This window comes from Callorhinus ursinus, unplaced genomic scaffold (assembly GCF_003265705.2).
Source record: "Callorhinus ursinus isolate GAN/ISIS: 27379988/994484 unplaced genomic scaffold, GSC_fseal_2.0 scaffold83, whole genome shotgun sequence".
Classification (NCBI taxonomy): Eukaryota; Metazoa; Chordata; class Mammalia; order Carnivora; family Otariidae; genus Callorhinus; species Callorhinus ursinus.
In genome coordinates, this window is record NW_027397145.1 from 2,299,536 (window position 1) to 2,315,737 (window position 16,202).

The following is a 16,202-nucleotide window of genomic DNA, read 5'->3' on the forward strand; positions in this document are numbered from 1 at the left end:
TGTTATGGCAACACTAGCAAACTAATATACGAAGCATACAAATCCAAAAATGCCTCCCTTCTGTCTCTCCAGCAGTAATTCCTACCCAAGCCCAGATATTTAGATCTATATGTGCTCTCCTCGAACCATTTCTGTTATTTTTTTTTAAGATTTTATTTATCTATTTGACAGAGAGAGACACAGCGAGAGAGGGAACACAAACAGGGGGAGTGGGAGAGGGAGAAGCAGGCTTCCAGCCGAGCTGGAGGGGGGAGCCCGATGCGAGGCTCGATCCCAGGACGCTGGGATCATGACCTGAGCCGAAGGCAGACGCCTAACAACTGAGCGACCCAGGTGCCCCAAACCATTTCTGTTATAACAGCTCCTGTCAGGCCTGCTTCCAAGCAGCGGGCAGAATGATTGCAAAAGCCCCTGATCTGTTAGTCCTAAGAACTGTCATTTTAAGTCCAATCACCTACAACGATGCAATTAAACAAGAACACAAAGAAATTCCTGCTTAGGTCTGAAGAGCTTGGGGGTACCTGGGTGGTGCAGTTGGTTAAACATCTGACTCTTGTACTCTTGGTTTCAGCTCAGGTCACCATCTCAGGGTAGTGAGATCAAGCCCTGCGTTGGGCTCAACGCACAGGGAGGAGTCAGCTTGGGATTCTCTCTCTCCATCTCCCACTCTCCCTCCCCCTTCCCCTCCTAAAATAAATAAATAAATCTTTTTTTTTTTCAAAAAGTTTGGGAATTATTTAGCTATTTTACCCTACTGTTATTTGAATAAGTAATGATAATTGCTTTATGCTCATTTGATTATGTGTTGGGGAATTTGCTAAGCACCTTATACATATCATTTCTTTAATCCTCTCAACAATCTTAGGAGATAAGAATTATTATTTACATGTTATAGATGGAGAAACTGAGACTCAGAGAATGAGCTTGTCTGTAAACACACAGCTAGGCAGTAATGGAACTGACCCCTGACCCAAATTGGCCTGAGCCCGGAGTCCAAGTTCTTTGTTACCATGCTCCTCTGCCTCCCAGCCTAGGACATAGCAAGATCTCGTGGAATATTAGTTCTCTTCCCTTGTCTGACTTCGTCTTGTTGTAATTGCAATCAAAGCTACTGCTTGTTTGTCCTGCTTCAAGCTCAGAATGAAAGTAAAGTGACTGGCACATAGTAAGTGCTCAGTAAGTATTAGCTATTATTACTATTAATATTGCATTGTACATGTTCCTGTCTAGCGAGGATGGTGAATACCTAGTCTATTGTTAATAGTGGGTACTTAGAAGTGTTCTTGAATGAACAAGTCCAGTGGGATAGGGACCTGGAAAGTAAAGTTGATCTAGGAGAAAATGAGAGGTGAGGGTGGGGAGGTTGGGGCTGGGGAAGGGAGCGAAGGGCACAGAAAGCAGTTGGCAGAAGGCCAGACTCCACTTTGCCTTTGCTGAGCCTGCCCCTGGGGGTTGGGAGGTGGGGAGTGTGTAGCCCCTCTGCTCCTGATTGGTCAGTTTACCTTGCTTTATCCTTTACTTCCTCCCTTCTGGGGTGATGGGGAGGCAGCAGCTTGTGGTTACATAAAGCTTCCTGGCATTTTCCAGGAAGAGGACAAGCTCATGAGGTGCTAGCAGATTCTGGGGGCATAGGAGTGTGTGAACAAGAGTGATTGTGTCTGGGCGCCTGGGTGGCTCTGATGGTTGGGCGTCTGCCTTCGGCTCAGGTCGAGATCCCAGGGTCCTGGGATCGAGTCCCGCATCGGGCTCCCTGCTCGGCGGGGAGCCTGCTTCTCCCTCGGCCTCTCTCTCTCTCTCTCTCTCTGGCTCTCATGAATAAATAAATAAAATCTTTAAAAAGAAGAGAGTGATTGTGTCTGGGCAGTCAGTCAGTGCCAGGGTGAGACAGGAGGGCAGGGAATCAGGCGGATTTCGGTATAATCCCAGCTCTCCCATTGCAGCAACTGTGTGATCTGGGGCAGGTAATTTACCTGCCTGAGACTGATTTCCTCTTCTGAAATAAGGGTGAAATAGTATCTACTGTACCAGCATTCAAATGCTTAGTACAATGCCTAAGGAAGAATTGCTGTTATTATTATTATTTCAAGTGTTAGGATTTGATGCCCTCTCTGCCTGAATATATGGATTCAGCACCAGTACCCTCCTCTCCCTCCTGTTCCCTCAGTCCTGAAAATGTGAGCCAAGTATTTCCAAGTGCCCCTTGATACCCCTACTTTCCCCTGGGCCTTCCAGTGGGGCCAGGCCTTTGGATACCCTTGGGCAGCCCCAGGATAGTAGAAGGCATGCCTTCATTCCTCTCGGATGGTCCTTTTCCCCACACAGCCCAGGAATGATTGATACAAGCCTTATCTGAGTCACATTCCATTATGGGATTAAATCAGACTTGCTCTGGGGCCTTCTGGCTGCTACCCCAGGCTGGATGCCGGCAGCTCCTGGTTATTGCCTTTGGCCTAATCTGAGGTCATCACACTGCTCTGGACCCAAGGGACCCTCAGAGGCAGGAGGTGAAGAGAGGCTCTGGCAGCCAATTGGGATGAGTTTCAATTAGCAAGCACTGACTGAACATGGAGGCCACAACCAGGCACCCACTAGGCACCACGGGGGAGCAATTCAGAGACTGGACACTTATCCAGCTAGCTCCAATCTGAGGCAACAGATGACAGGCTCCTTGAGAGCAGTCTACAGAGGTGTGGGAGAGCAGCAACGTGAGTAATGAGGCAAAGCAATAATTCTGTGGTTGCAGGCAAGTTGCTTAATTTCTCTGAGTCTTCAACTTGGCACACTAGCATTTACTACGAAGGTTAACCTAAGTGGAAGTGTACTAGTTAAAAGGACAAGATTTTAGAGATAAGTCTGAGTTTGGATCCTGGCTTGGTCACCCAGTGGCCTTGTGCCATTGCTGTTAACTTCTTAGAGTCCCAGTTTCCCCTCTAGACAGAAAGGAGGAAATAACATGCTTCCATCCCAAAGTTGTGAGGGTTAGGGAAAACTAGGCATAGCAGTTAGCTTTGACTTGGACAAGTGGGCCTGCACACTTGTCCCTCCCCACCCCACTGCCAGTGCTGCTCAGTCAATAGGCCCTCATGATTTTTCTTCTTAGGGCAGTGTGGAAGGGAGTGGGTTTAGCCTTCTTGTCTACATTCCCAAATTAGAAAGACAGGAGCGAAGTTGCATTTCTCTTGCTAAGGCCTTTTGTGCATGTCTCTGTGTGTGCCCTTGCAAAAGCCTGGACTGAACCAGATGCCACATCTACATGAAGTCACCTGTGTGGAGATGTATTTACTGAACTTGGATCATCTTAGGACCAGCCTCAGCTTCAGGGGCAGAGCAAGGAGAAAAGGAGAAAGAAGGATTTCATTAGCCTTCAGCAATCAGGTGGGTCTTGGAGTAGGCAGGTGCAAGCTGTGAGCTATCTGGAAGGCCATCCAAAGACAAGCAAAGCCTAAATGCTCAGAGCCAGGCTGCCTTAGCAAAGGCTCAATCCAGAACCTGGGGTGCCAACTCAGGACTCCCAGCTTGTACTTCATTCTCTCTGCCCGGGTCTTTTGCCTTCCTGATTCCCTTTTTCTCCCTTACCTCTTGTTTTTATTTGCCACCACTTCTAAATTTATTGTGGTTGGGGCACCTGGGTGGCTTGGTTGGTTAAGCAACTGCCTTTGGCTCCGGTCATGATCCTGGAGTCCCAGGATCGAGTCCCACATCGGGCTCCCTGCTCAGCAGGGAGTCTGCTTCTCCCTCTGACCCTCTTCCCTCTCGTGCTCTCTATCTCTCATTCTCTCTCTCTCAAATAAATAAATAAAATCTTTAAAAAAATAAATTTATTGTGGTTGATTGTTTCCCGTCCTGGACCCACTTGGTAATCTGGCATGTGTGAACGGACACCAGACCCTGTGCCCATTGGAAACGCAACAGTCTTTGTGTACTTACCATACGCCTGGCATAATCTCATCTCATCTCATTCTCAAAACAAACCTACAAGCAAGCTTCTCTTAATATCCTCCTATTCGAGATGAGGAAACTCTCATTCTAAGAGATAAAACAAATTGCTCATGGTCACTTGGCTAGGAAGTGGCTGAAGCAGGACTTGTCCAAAGACCACATGACTCCAAAGCCTGTGACATTTCCACTCTAACTCCAGATAAAGACATTCCCAGTTCTGAGCTGCACCTTCTACCCTCATGGACCTGGGAAGTGTGAGAGCTAGGCTGTTTTCTCAGGGAGGGCTAAAAGCCCACCTGAGTGGCCCCTGTGGCCTTCAGAAACAATGGGATGGTAGAGGGTCCTTTGATGTCTACTTCAGGGGACAGAAAGTGGGCCCTGAGCTTGCAGGAGGAGAGATGCTAAGAGTGGAGATTGTTCCATCCAACTTTTAAAGGGAACGCAGAGGTTCCTGGAGAATATAAGCAAAATAAAACAAAAATGGGGGAGGCAGAGGTTAGTTTGAAGTGGTGCCAGTAGGTGTGTCCTGCTATGACAGTGGTTAGGCCCATGGGCCTTGGAGTCTGCCAGACCTGGGTTCAAGTGCCACACTGGCACCTGCTTCTGTGGGTGACCTTAGGCAAAGTATTTAAATTCTCAAAGCCTCAGTTTCTTCGTCTGTAAAATGGAGATGATGACAGTCCTTTGTTGTGAGGATCAAGTGATTATCATACACATAAAGCACTTAGCCTAATACCTGGACCTCAGTCAATGTTGAAAAAATGGTATTATTAGTAATAAAATTGGGTTAAGAGTAGACACCTTTCAGAAAGATTCTATATCTTGATTTGGGTGGTGGTTATATGAGTGTGTACATATGTAAAAAAAAAAATCGAACTGGAATGTCAACCTAAAATCAAGAAACCAGTTCAAAAGGCAAAGCCTAGGGATCAAAGAGTTGCAATTCAGAGCACACAGATTTGCATAGAAACCCAAAGGGTGTCCCCATTATAGGAGGTAGACTCGGGTTTTTAAGGGGGAGAAAAGAAAGATGAGGTTAAGTTGTTTTTAAGAAGAGTTCATTGGTGCTGACAAGGAGGACTGGGTTTGCACTCCATTGACTGGTCAGGCGAAGTAGTCACTAGGCAAAGTCCACTTTTATCAGTCTTTTCAAACAGGATTTTCTCGTTCTTGCTGACTTCTGGGAATGTTGGTGGTTTGGTCCAGTTCAAAGCTTTAGAAAACAGGACGTGCAAGACAGCTCCTCAAAATGGCTGCTCTGGCTGTATTTTAAAAATGGCTCTACCTGCATCATTGTTCACAGTGCTGCACTTCTCACATGTGAAAATATGTACTTTTGTATGTATCATATACCTCAACAACAAAACAAGAACAAGAAAAACAAAAGGAAACTCTTGTGAGCCAGGGTTAATGAAGTAAAAGGATTCAAAAAAATTTTTAAGTGACACCTAGGTGGCTCAGTCGGTTAAACGTCTACCTTCTACTCAGGTCATGATCCCAGGGTCCTGGGATCGAGCCCCACATCGGGCTCCTCGCTCAGCAGGGAGTCTGCTTCTCCCTCTGCCTACCGCTTCCCCTGCTTATGCGCTCTCTGGCAAATAAATGGATAAAATCTTGAAAAAAAAATTTTTTTAGGGGGGCCTGGGTGGCTCAGTCATTAAGTGTCTGTCTTCGGCTCAGGTCATGGTCCCAGGGTCCTGGGATTGAGCCCTGCATCGGGCTCCCTGCTCCACAGGAAGCCTGCTTCTCCTTCTCCCACTGCCCCTGCTTGTTTGTGTTCCCTCTCTCACTGTGTCTCTCTCTGTCAAATAAATATATAAAATTAAAAAAAAAATTTTTTTAAACTCTGCAGCCTAAAATGTAGGGGAAAATGTATTATGGAGGTATGTCAGGCAGTTAATTAATAAACGCATATGATTTTTCCTCCCTGGATTTTGTCATGCTTTTGGGATTTGTCAGTTTTCTTAAGTGTATAATTTTCTTATGACTTCTTGTGTTATACTGAGTGAATATTCACGCTTATAGTTCAAATAATGTAAACCCCACCCTCTTTGGTAGGGCCTAGCAGTGGGACCCTCTTCTCAAAAGGAGAAAAGGCAGGAGTTCCCAGGTTGGATAAAGATGGAGCCACACCCAACATGCCCTCCTCTGTCAGCCAGCTGGAACCAGTGGGTGGCCTGGATGTGGGGTCTTATAGTTGTCCTTGGGAAAGCCTGCCTAATGGGAAGTCTGCTGCCATCAGGCTCAGCCTAGTGCCCCTGCTGAGGGAGCTCTTGCTGGATCATCTTCCCCAGGAGAATGAGCAACACAGTGATGTCAGTCCCATCAATTCTCCTGCTTCCCTACTGTTCTCAGCAGTGACCTTGGAGGTGAGGCATCCTTAGGGGGACTTTCCTGAGTCAGGGATAAAGGACACTGAGAAGGGGGTTACCCAGGGAGCCCCTGATGAACAGGGCTGGTAGCGAGGCATCCCATTACACTCTGGGGCTATTACCTTGGGGAAATGGAATTAGACAAGCCTGCCTTTCCATTATGCAAAGAAAGGGCTTTTCAAGTAAATTTCCACTTAAGAATGAGCTTAGATCCGTGACGGTGCGGCCATAAGAGCTTAGATGGTCATCACAGCTATTAAAAACACATTTTTTTTACCCTGTGTCCAGGCTGCCTTGTCATCTTCATATTGTTCATCCCCAGAAGACTGTGACTCAACCTTTCCCCAGCTTCTGGGAGCCAGGTTAATGTCCATCTATATTTTCAACTTTTTAATTCTTCAACCTACAGGGTATATGAAACAGCCCGTGGGTATATCCAGAATTTTATAAAAATTATATCTGGGGTTGGAGATGGGCAATGTGTAGTCAGTAAAGCGCTCCACTCGTTGGTCATTGCTTACAGTGTTGGGCTCACCTCTCCACACCATCTTATGCTGCGCATTCCTTGCTTAGGTCCCCACACATCCACAGTTCACTTTTAGCTCAAGGCCTTCAAACTGGTGTCTATGTTGCTTGGATACTCTTCTCCCACTCTCTCCCAGGCTGACACCCACTTATTCTCCAGGTCTTAGCTTGAATATGATGTTTTCAAGGAAGCCACCCCCAACCGACTCCCCACCCGTGGACCAGGGTAGGGCTTTGAATTGCTTTTTTCTGTCTTGGGTAACAAACCACCCTCAACCATGTGTATGCTCATGCTTCTGTGATTTTTACTGGGCTCTGTCTTCCCTGGGGTGACCTCTGCAGGTGCCATCAGTTGTTGGGTTTACTGGGTGCTAGCTCTTCCTGGATAGCCTCACTCATACGTTAGGGGCCTCAGCCAGAATGATGGGAACGTCTGTGACAGCGAGGAGGCTAACCTGGGGCTTCCCTACATGGTGGTTTTCAGGCAATAAGAGGGTGGCAGTAGAAGCTACAAAGACCCTTGAGGCCAAGGCTCAGAAGTCACATAACAGTGTCACTTCCACTGCATTCTGTTGGTTAAGGAATGTCACAAGACCCGCACAATTAAAGGCAAGGAAATAGTGTAACCTCCTGATGCAAAGTCATATTGAGGGACGCCTGGGTGGCTCAGTTGGTTAAGTGTCTGCCTTCGGCTCAGGTCATGATCCCAGGGTCCTGGGATCGAGCCCCACCTCGGGCTCCTTGCTCAGTGGAGAGCCTGCTGCTCCCCGTGCTTGTGTGCTCTCTCTCTGACAAATAAATAAATAAAATCTCAAAAAACAAAACAAAAGTCATATTGCAAAAGGGCACATATCCAGGGATAGCTAGCACAGACATAGCTCTATAGGCTTTTCTTTTTTCTTTTTTTTTTTTATAAAAGACTCTTTTTTTTTTAAGATTTTATTTATTTATTTGAGAGAGAGAGAGAGCATGAGAGGGGGGAGGGTCCGAGGGAGGAGCAGACTCCCTGCTCAGCAGGGAGCCCGATGTGGGACTCGATCCCGGGACTCCAGGATCATGACCTGAGCCGAAGGCAGTCGCTTAACCCACTGAGCCACCCAGGCGCCCTGTAGGCTTTTCTTTCACTGCTTTTATCATAACTGTTATATAATTCTTTGTATGATTGTTTATTTATCATTTTTATCCCCCCGCTAGACAACTTCCATGAATGTGGGGATTGACTGTCTCATTCATCACTCTATTCCCAGAGCTTGGCACACAGTAGGAGCTAATTAAATTGTTGTAAATGAACACATGGATGGATGAATGAATGGAAAAAAATGAACAAATGAAAGATAAGATTCTTGGAGTTCCAAAGTTGCAGCATTAAGGATTAGGAGATAGGCCTGTGTTTGAATCCCAGTTCTATCCCTTCCTAGCTGTTTGACCTTGGGCAAGTTGCTTAATCTCTCTGAGCCTCAGATTTTTTTCTTTTTAAATCTTTTTTCTTTTTAAATCTTTAAAGTGGGGATAAAAATATACCCCACAGTCACAGTCCAATCCTAACTAAGAGGGTTTCAACTCCACATTCATTCTCCCCTCCCCCGTTTTCTTTGAGACCCTTTTAGCTTTTCTTACTCATCAGGTGAGGGCTGCTAGTTACCTTATTTTAAAGGCCTTCCGCCAACTCCAGAGCATTGGAAACTGGGTTTTCAGGGCAGAGTACATTCCCCAAAGGTCACCAGGACTCCATTCTATATAGACCACTGTCCCACCACCACCACTGGGTGTGAATCAGTGGTTCTCAACTAGGGGTGATTTGGGCTCCCTTCCCCCAGGCCATTTGGCAGTGTTTGAGACAGTTTTGGTTGTCACAGCTGGGGGTAGGGGCATGCTATTAGCATCTAGTGGATGGAAGACAGAGACACTAAACATCTTACAACGCACAGGACAGCCTTCCGAATCTAGCCCCAGCAAAGAATTATCTGGCCCATAATGTTGATACGGCCAAAGCTCTGCTGGAACTGTTCTTTCAGTCTTCACCAGGTTTAGATGTAATAAATTCTTCTTGGCAGTAGTCATCCCTCGCCCTTCTTTAGTCTCTGGTGTCCGGTGATGGCCACAGTCCTCCTATCCCTGGACCACACAGCTTTGAGCAACAGCTTTTCCGCAAAAGCAGTTTGAAGAGAGGGTAGGGAAGAAGTGGCTCCATCTGTTGGCCAGAGCCCGCATCACAACAGGGAAGCCCGTGGATTTTGCCAGGAGAGGCCTCAGGTGTGTCATCATCCCTCACTGTACTGCACACCCCAAGGGCAGCCGGAAAGCGGTAAGTGGGACAGCACGTGACTGGATGAAGTTGTTACTGAAGCTGTCTTATGTGACAAGCGTGGGATTAGGGCCTAGAGTATTGTATTTAGGGTTTCATTGTATTTAGCAACTTCTTACGCTTCTTGGAATACTTACCCTCTTAATTGTGAAACATATATTTATATCACATGTAGTACCTAAGTGTGCTTATACATAGCATACAGTATGTAAGTACAGTTTAAAGAATAATATATTTTTTAAGATTTTATTTATTCATTTGAGAGGGAGAGAGAACACAAGCAGGGGGAGAGGCAGAGGGAGAAGCAGGCTCCCCGCTGAGCAGGGAGCCTGAAGCAGAGCTCGAGTCCAGGACCTAGAGATCATGACCTCAGCCGAAGGCAGACGCCTAACCAACTGAGCCACTCAGGCCCCCCCAGTTTAAAGAATGATATGAAAAGAAACATCCATGACCCACTACTCAGATTAAGACAAAACATTACCTACCAGTTCTGTAGAAGCCCCCCAGGGACATAGTTACACTGTCAATCAGCTCTCTTTCCTTCCCCCCTTCCATCATTTCCCTTTGCTTTTTCTCCTTTACTTTCCTTCTTTTGCACATTCTTTTCTTCCATTCTGTTCCTTTTAAAGAATTTTTTTTTGGGGACACCTGGGTGGCTCAGTCAATTGAGCGTCTGACTTTGGCTCAGGTCATGATCCCAGGGTCCTGGGACCGAGTCCCACATCAGGCTCCCTGCTCAGCGGGGAGCCTGCTTCTCCCTCTGCCTGCTGCTCCCCCGGCTGTGTGCGTTCTCTCTCTCTCTGACAAATAAATAAGTAAAATCTTTAAAAGAAAAAAAAAGAATTTTTTTCTTTTTGCCCTCTGACATTTTATCACTATGAAACCTAGAGTAAGATACTTAATTCTGTGGACTTCAGCATGTCTATCTATAAAATGGAAATAATAAGAACAATACGTACTTTACTGGCTTGCTGTGAGATTTAATGAGGTAATGTTTGTGTAGGCATCAAACGAGATAATCTATGTAAAACCTTAACAGACTTCGGCATAGTTGGAAGTCCATAAACAGAAGCTATTTATATTTTTATTATTATTTTTTAAATAATTTCTTCTCTGAGAGAAGAACTCTGTGGAATAATGGAAATGCACATGTACTTGAGAATCAGAGAGACGTGGGTTCAAATAGTCGTTCCATTATATACCAGCAGTGGTCAGTAAACCTCTCCAGTTATCAGATGGAGGGCAATGATACTGATGGTCAGTAATCCATCACACAGAGCTGCTGTGAGAATCAGAAGAAAACACATGTAAACTATCCAATAATCAGTTAAGAGACATGTTAAAATCTTTCTCTCCCTCTCTCCTTTTCTTCCTCACTGACAGGGTAATTTTCTTCCCAGCAGGGTTATTAAAAGCAGCTGTGAACCTGTACAGTTTCTCCTAAACTCTAAATCCAGTTCATCAAGTGTTTATCAAGTACCCACTAGGTGGCTACAAGCACCTTCTTGGCTATGTGTTGATAAACCCAGGATACTAATCTCCTTGGAGGAAATGAAGTTCTAGGGTCATCTCCCTTCCTAGGTCTGAGCTCCTGGGTGAGGCCCCTGTGCATCAGGGTGTGAGTGCAGCTCTGCTCTTGAGACCCATCCTGTGAGCTTGGAGGCTGCCTGCTGGGCTGGCTTGGTGCTGTGTCCTGGTGCACACTTAGGAGGAGGCATCCTGACCAGTAAGTAGACACACTGGGGCTCATAAAATGAAAATACTATCTCTGACTGTAGTGCAGGGATCAAACTCTGGATTCCTCTCACTTCTTCTCCCCTTCAAGGTATCTGTTGAATATTATGCAGAGGGGAGAGTCCTTGTTCTAAAGTAGGTGAGATGATGAGAGACTGAGGTCTCTGACTTTGGATGGAGCCTGATTCCTGGAAGGGGCTCATAGGCTTCCAATGGGAGAGGGGCTGTGCATCCCAACCATAATCGTGACTTCTTAATTCCTCATTACATCGCTACCTTTTCATTCATATACTGTTTAAAAACAAGGAGGTTGTTTTCTTTCCTCTGACTTGCATGGAGGCAGTCTGAGTTCAATTTCCAATTAGAAATTATCAGAGACAGGGATGCCTGGGTGGCTCAATCAGTTAAGTGTCTGCCTTTGGTTCAGGGCTGATCCCAGGATCCTGGGATCAAGTCCCCCACATCGGGTTCCCTGCTCAGCGGGGAGCCTGCTTCTCCCTCAGCTTGCCCGCTCCCCCTGCTTGTGCTCTCTCTGAGAAATATAAACAAAATCTTAAAAAAAAAAAAGAAATTATCAGCAGCAGAAGGAATCTTGGAAGTCATCTTGTCTAGTGCTGTCATTTTACAAGGGGGAAAACTGAAGCCCATCGGGGAGAAGGAGTGGAAAATGGGGGATTTTCTCAGATATGTTTAGATCATGGTGGATTTCAGCTCTTCTGGATCCCAAATCTAGGCTGCTTCTGGATGGCAACCATATAAGGGGGAAGAGGTTTGAACTAGCAACATGGAGTCCTGGTTTCCTTACCCCTGAATGGCTGGGACCCTTAACCCATACTGTTTGTCCCCTCATAGAAATGGCAGTGGCTACTAAGTGTACATACCTCTAACTGTCATAACAAGTCTATAAAATAGGTCTTCTTATCTAAAAAAAAAAGAGGTCTACTTCACAGGTTTCAATAAAATAACATTTGAAAATGATTTGTAAATGGTAAACCATACAAATAAGATGACTTAATTTTGGGGGCGCCAGGGTTACTCAGTTGGTTAAGTATCTGACTCTTGATGTTGGCTCAGCTCATGATCTCAGGGTTGTGAGATGACACTATCTCTTTCATTTCTCACTCCAAGTGAATAGCAAAAATTATTGTTACATTCCTCATTTTATCAATGATTGAGCTAAAGGACATAGAATAAATGATATAATAATAAATGATATTCCCAAGATTTTCCCCAAAAAGAACTCTTACTACCACCATTCTACCTCTGGAGAGGGGAGAAGAAATGTAAAAGGATGCTTAATGTCAGTTTGGAAATGAAATACCTTTGAATTAGGCTGAGATTGGTGGTGCTAGAGGGGCAAGGAAGGTTCAGGGGGTCACAAAGGTGTGCCAGGGTCCATATCATTAAAGGTAATGACCATAGCTTTCATTTTTTAAACATTTCACAAATAAAATAATTATTTAAATATTTTCCTTTGGAGGCACCTGGGTGGCTCAGTTGGTTAAGTGTCTGCCTTTGGCTCAGGTCATGATCCCAGGGTCCTGGGATCAAGCCCCACATTGCACTCCCTGCTCCCCGGAGAGCCTGCTTCTCTCTCTCCCTCTGCCTGCCTCTCTGCCTACTTGTGCTCTTGCTCTATCTCTCTGTCAAATAAATAAATAAAATCTTTAAAAAAATAAATAAAAAGTAAATATTTTTCTTTTGAAAAAGGAACAGTTTTGGGGCACCTGAGTGGCTCAGTTGGTTAAGCATCCAACTCTTGGTTTCTGCTAGGGCATGATCTCAGGGTCGTGAGATCGAGCTCCATGTCAGGCTCTCAGTGAGGAGTCGCTTCAGATTCTCTTCACCTCTGCCTTCCCTTCCACTCTAAAATAAATAAATAAATAAGTAAAATCCTTAAAAAAAAAAAGGCGGGGGGGAGGGGGACTTGACTCAGTTCATTGAGCATTCGACTCTTGGTTTTGGCTCAGGTCATGACCTCAGGGTCATGAGATCAATCCCAAGACCGGCTCTGTGCTCGGTGCGGAGTCTGTTTGTCCCTTTCCCTGTGCCCTTGCCCCTGCTCACACTCTCTCTCTTTCTCTGATGCTCTCTCACTCTCTCTCTCAAATAAGTAAGTAAGTAAGTAAGTAAGTAAATAAAATCTTTAAAAGAAAAAAGGAATAGTTTTGAGTCTTGGCTAAATGAAAGGAGTGTGAGGTGGTTCTTGGTGTTCAGATGAACATGAAGCAGTTTCTTAGTTGAATACTGGAAGCCTCTGAGGTGGTTTTGACTATTGTAGTGTTTTATTCTGAGTCATATGTACATTAAAAATATACCCACAATGAATAATAGTTAAAGACCGCAAAGCTTGATGTTGAAATACTAGTTGATGAGCTTACAAATGATAGCTCTGCAAATTTGCCCTTAAGGTACTCTTCAACATATCTGTGAATTGCATTCATCTAATAAAAAATCTTATCAAGCCCATCAAGCAATCTCTGGGTCTTCAGAAAGCAACATTACAAAGAGAAAATACAGTGAGAGTCTGGGGGGTAGGGATAATGGGAGGTGGCTCCTAAGGCGTATGGGGTTTCCTGTTGGGGTGATGAAAATGTTCTGGAATTAGAAAGTGGTGATAGTTGCACAACTATGAAAATATACTAAAAATCATGAACTGTACACATTAAATAGGTAAACCATGTGGTATATGGATTTTATCTCAATAAAGCTATTATTTGTAAGTCATTTGAATTTTGCATTCTAACCAAGAATATGTTTACCTTCATATCTAAGTACTTTTTCCTAAATCACTGAATAAAATTGACACTTAAAAATGAAAAAAAAAAAACCCAAAAAACCAATCACCATTATTTCAAGGAATCTACCCTGTGGAAATAACCCTAAATATTAAAGAAAAAAACTCTTTGTGCACAATGATGTTCGGTGTATCATAGTTTAAAACAATAAGAAATCAATAATTATATAAATATGTGACGATGAGAAAAATTAAAAATTAAAAGATGCAATTTCTATTCAATTGAGTATTACATAGCTTTACAAATTATGGGTATGGGCGCCTGGGTGGCTCAGTTGGTTAAGCGACTGCCTTCGGCTCAAGTCATGATCCTGGAGTCCCAGGATCGAGTCCCACATCGGGCTCCCTGCTCGGCAGCGAGTCTGCTTCTCCCTCTGACCCTCTTCCCTCTCGTGCTCTCTATCTCTCATTCTCTCTCTCTCAAATAAATAAATAAAATCTTTAAAAAAATTATGGGTATAAAAATTATGATTGTAAGATACAGGTCCAACACAGGAACTGGTTATGTATGTTTATGGATTACCATGCAACTTAAGGATATGATGGGGAAGAATTTTTTTAAAGGTTTTATTTATTTATTTATTTATTTATTTATTATTTTTATTTTTATTTTTTTTAAAGATTTTATTTATTTATTCATGAGAGACAGAGGGGGAGAGAGAGAGAAGCAGAGGGAGAAGCAGGCTCCCAAGGAGCAGGGAGCCCTATGCGGGACTCGATCCCAGGACGCTGGGATCATGACCTGAGCCGAAGGCAGACGCTTAACCATCTGAGCCACCCAGGCGCCCTAAAGGTTTTATTTTTATTTAAAAATTTTTTTTTAAGATTTTATTGATTTATTTGAGACAGAGAGAGAGAGAGAGAGAGAGCGCGCGTGTGCACAAGCAGGGAAAGAGCAGAGGGAGAGGGAGAAGCCGACTCCCCACTGAGCAGGGAGCCTGACTCAAGGCCTGATCCCAGGACTCTGAAACCATGACTTGAGCCGAAGGCAGACGCTCAACCAACTGAGCACCCAGATGCCCAAAGGTTTTATTTTTAAATAATCTCTACACCCAACGTGGGGCTTGATATCACAACCCTGAGATCAAGAGTTGCATGCTCTACTGACTAAGCCAGCCAGGCGCCCTGGGAAGAATATTTATTAATGTGGGAAAATGTTAACAGTGAATTAGGTGACAAATGTGGGCAATAATTATGAAGCGATGTACACAGATGGATGACAAAATGCAGAAACCAGTGATCTCTTTTGTGTGGGAGTTATATGGTAATGTTCTATTTATTCATTTATTTAATAGACTTTGTTTTTTAGCACGGTTTTAGCTTTACAGCAAAACTGAGTAGAAGTTACAGAGATTTCCTATGTACTCCCTGCCTCACACATGCACAGCTTCCCTATTATCAATATTCCCCACCAGAGTGGTGCACAATTGGTGAACCCACAATGATACATCATTATCACCCGAAGTGTATAGTTTACATTAAGATTCACTCTTGGTGTTGTACATGGGTTTAGACAAGTATATAATGACAGGTATTCAGCATTACAGTATCATACAGTGTTTTCACTGTCCTAAAATTCCTCTGTGTTTTGCCTATTCATCCCACTCTACCCCTATCCCTTAGAAAGGACTAACCTTTTTACTGTCTCCATAGCTTTGCCTTTTTCAGAATGTCATATAGTTGGAATCGTGCAATATGTAGCCTTTTCAGAGTGGCTTCTCTCTCTTAGTAAGTAAAATGCACTGAAGGAGAAGTGGGACTCGATCCTGATCCCGGGACTCCAGGATCATGACCTGAGCGGAAGGCAGCCACTTAACCAACTGAGCCACCCAGGCGCCCCTGCATTGAAGTTTCTTCTGTGTCTTTTCATGGCTTGATTTTTAGTGCTGAAAAATATTCCATTATCTCGATGTACCAGTTTATTCATCTGTTTACCTACCAAAGGACATCTTGATTGTTTTCAAGTTTGGGTAATTATGAATAAAGCTGCTATAAACAAGTTTTTGTGTGGAGATGTTTTCCACTCCCTTGGTTGCATGATTGCTGGACTGTATAGTAAGTGTATGTTAAGTTTTATAAGATACTGACAAATTATCTTCCAAAGTGGTTTTACATTTTGCATTTTGGCAGCAATGAATGAGAGTTCTTATTGCTCTGCATCCTTGCCAGCATTTGGTGTTGTCAGTGTTCTGGATTTTGGCCATTCTAATATAGGTGTGTAACGGTATATTTATTATTCTTTATGGTTACTGTATTCAAGTTTTCCACATTGACCATACATTATTTTTGTAACAGAAAAAATGTGTTATAAAATAGAAAGCTACGGGGGTGCCTGGGTGGCTCAGTCAGTTAAGCATCTTCCTTTGGCTCAGATCATGATCCCAGGGTCCGAGGATGGAGCCCCACGGGGAGTTTGCTTCTCCCTCTCCCTCTGTGCCTCACCCCCCCCACTTGTCCTCTCTCTCACATGCTCTCTCCCTCTCAAATAAATAAATAAAATCTTTAAAAAATAGAAAGGTACAAAATCCAT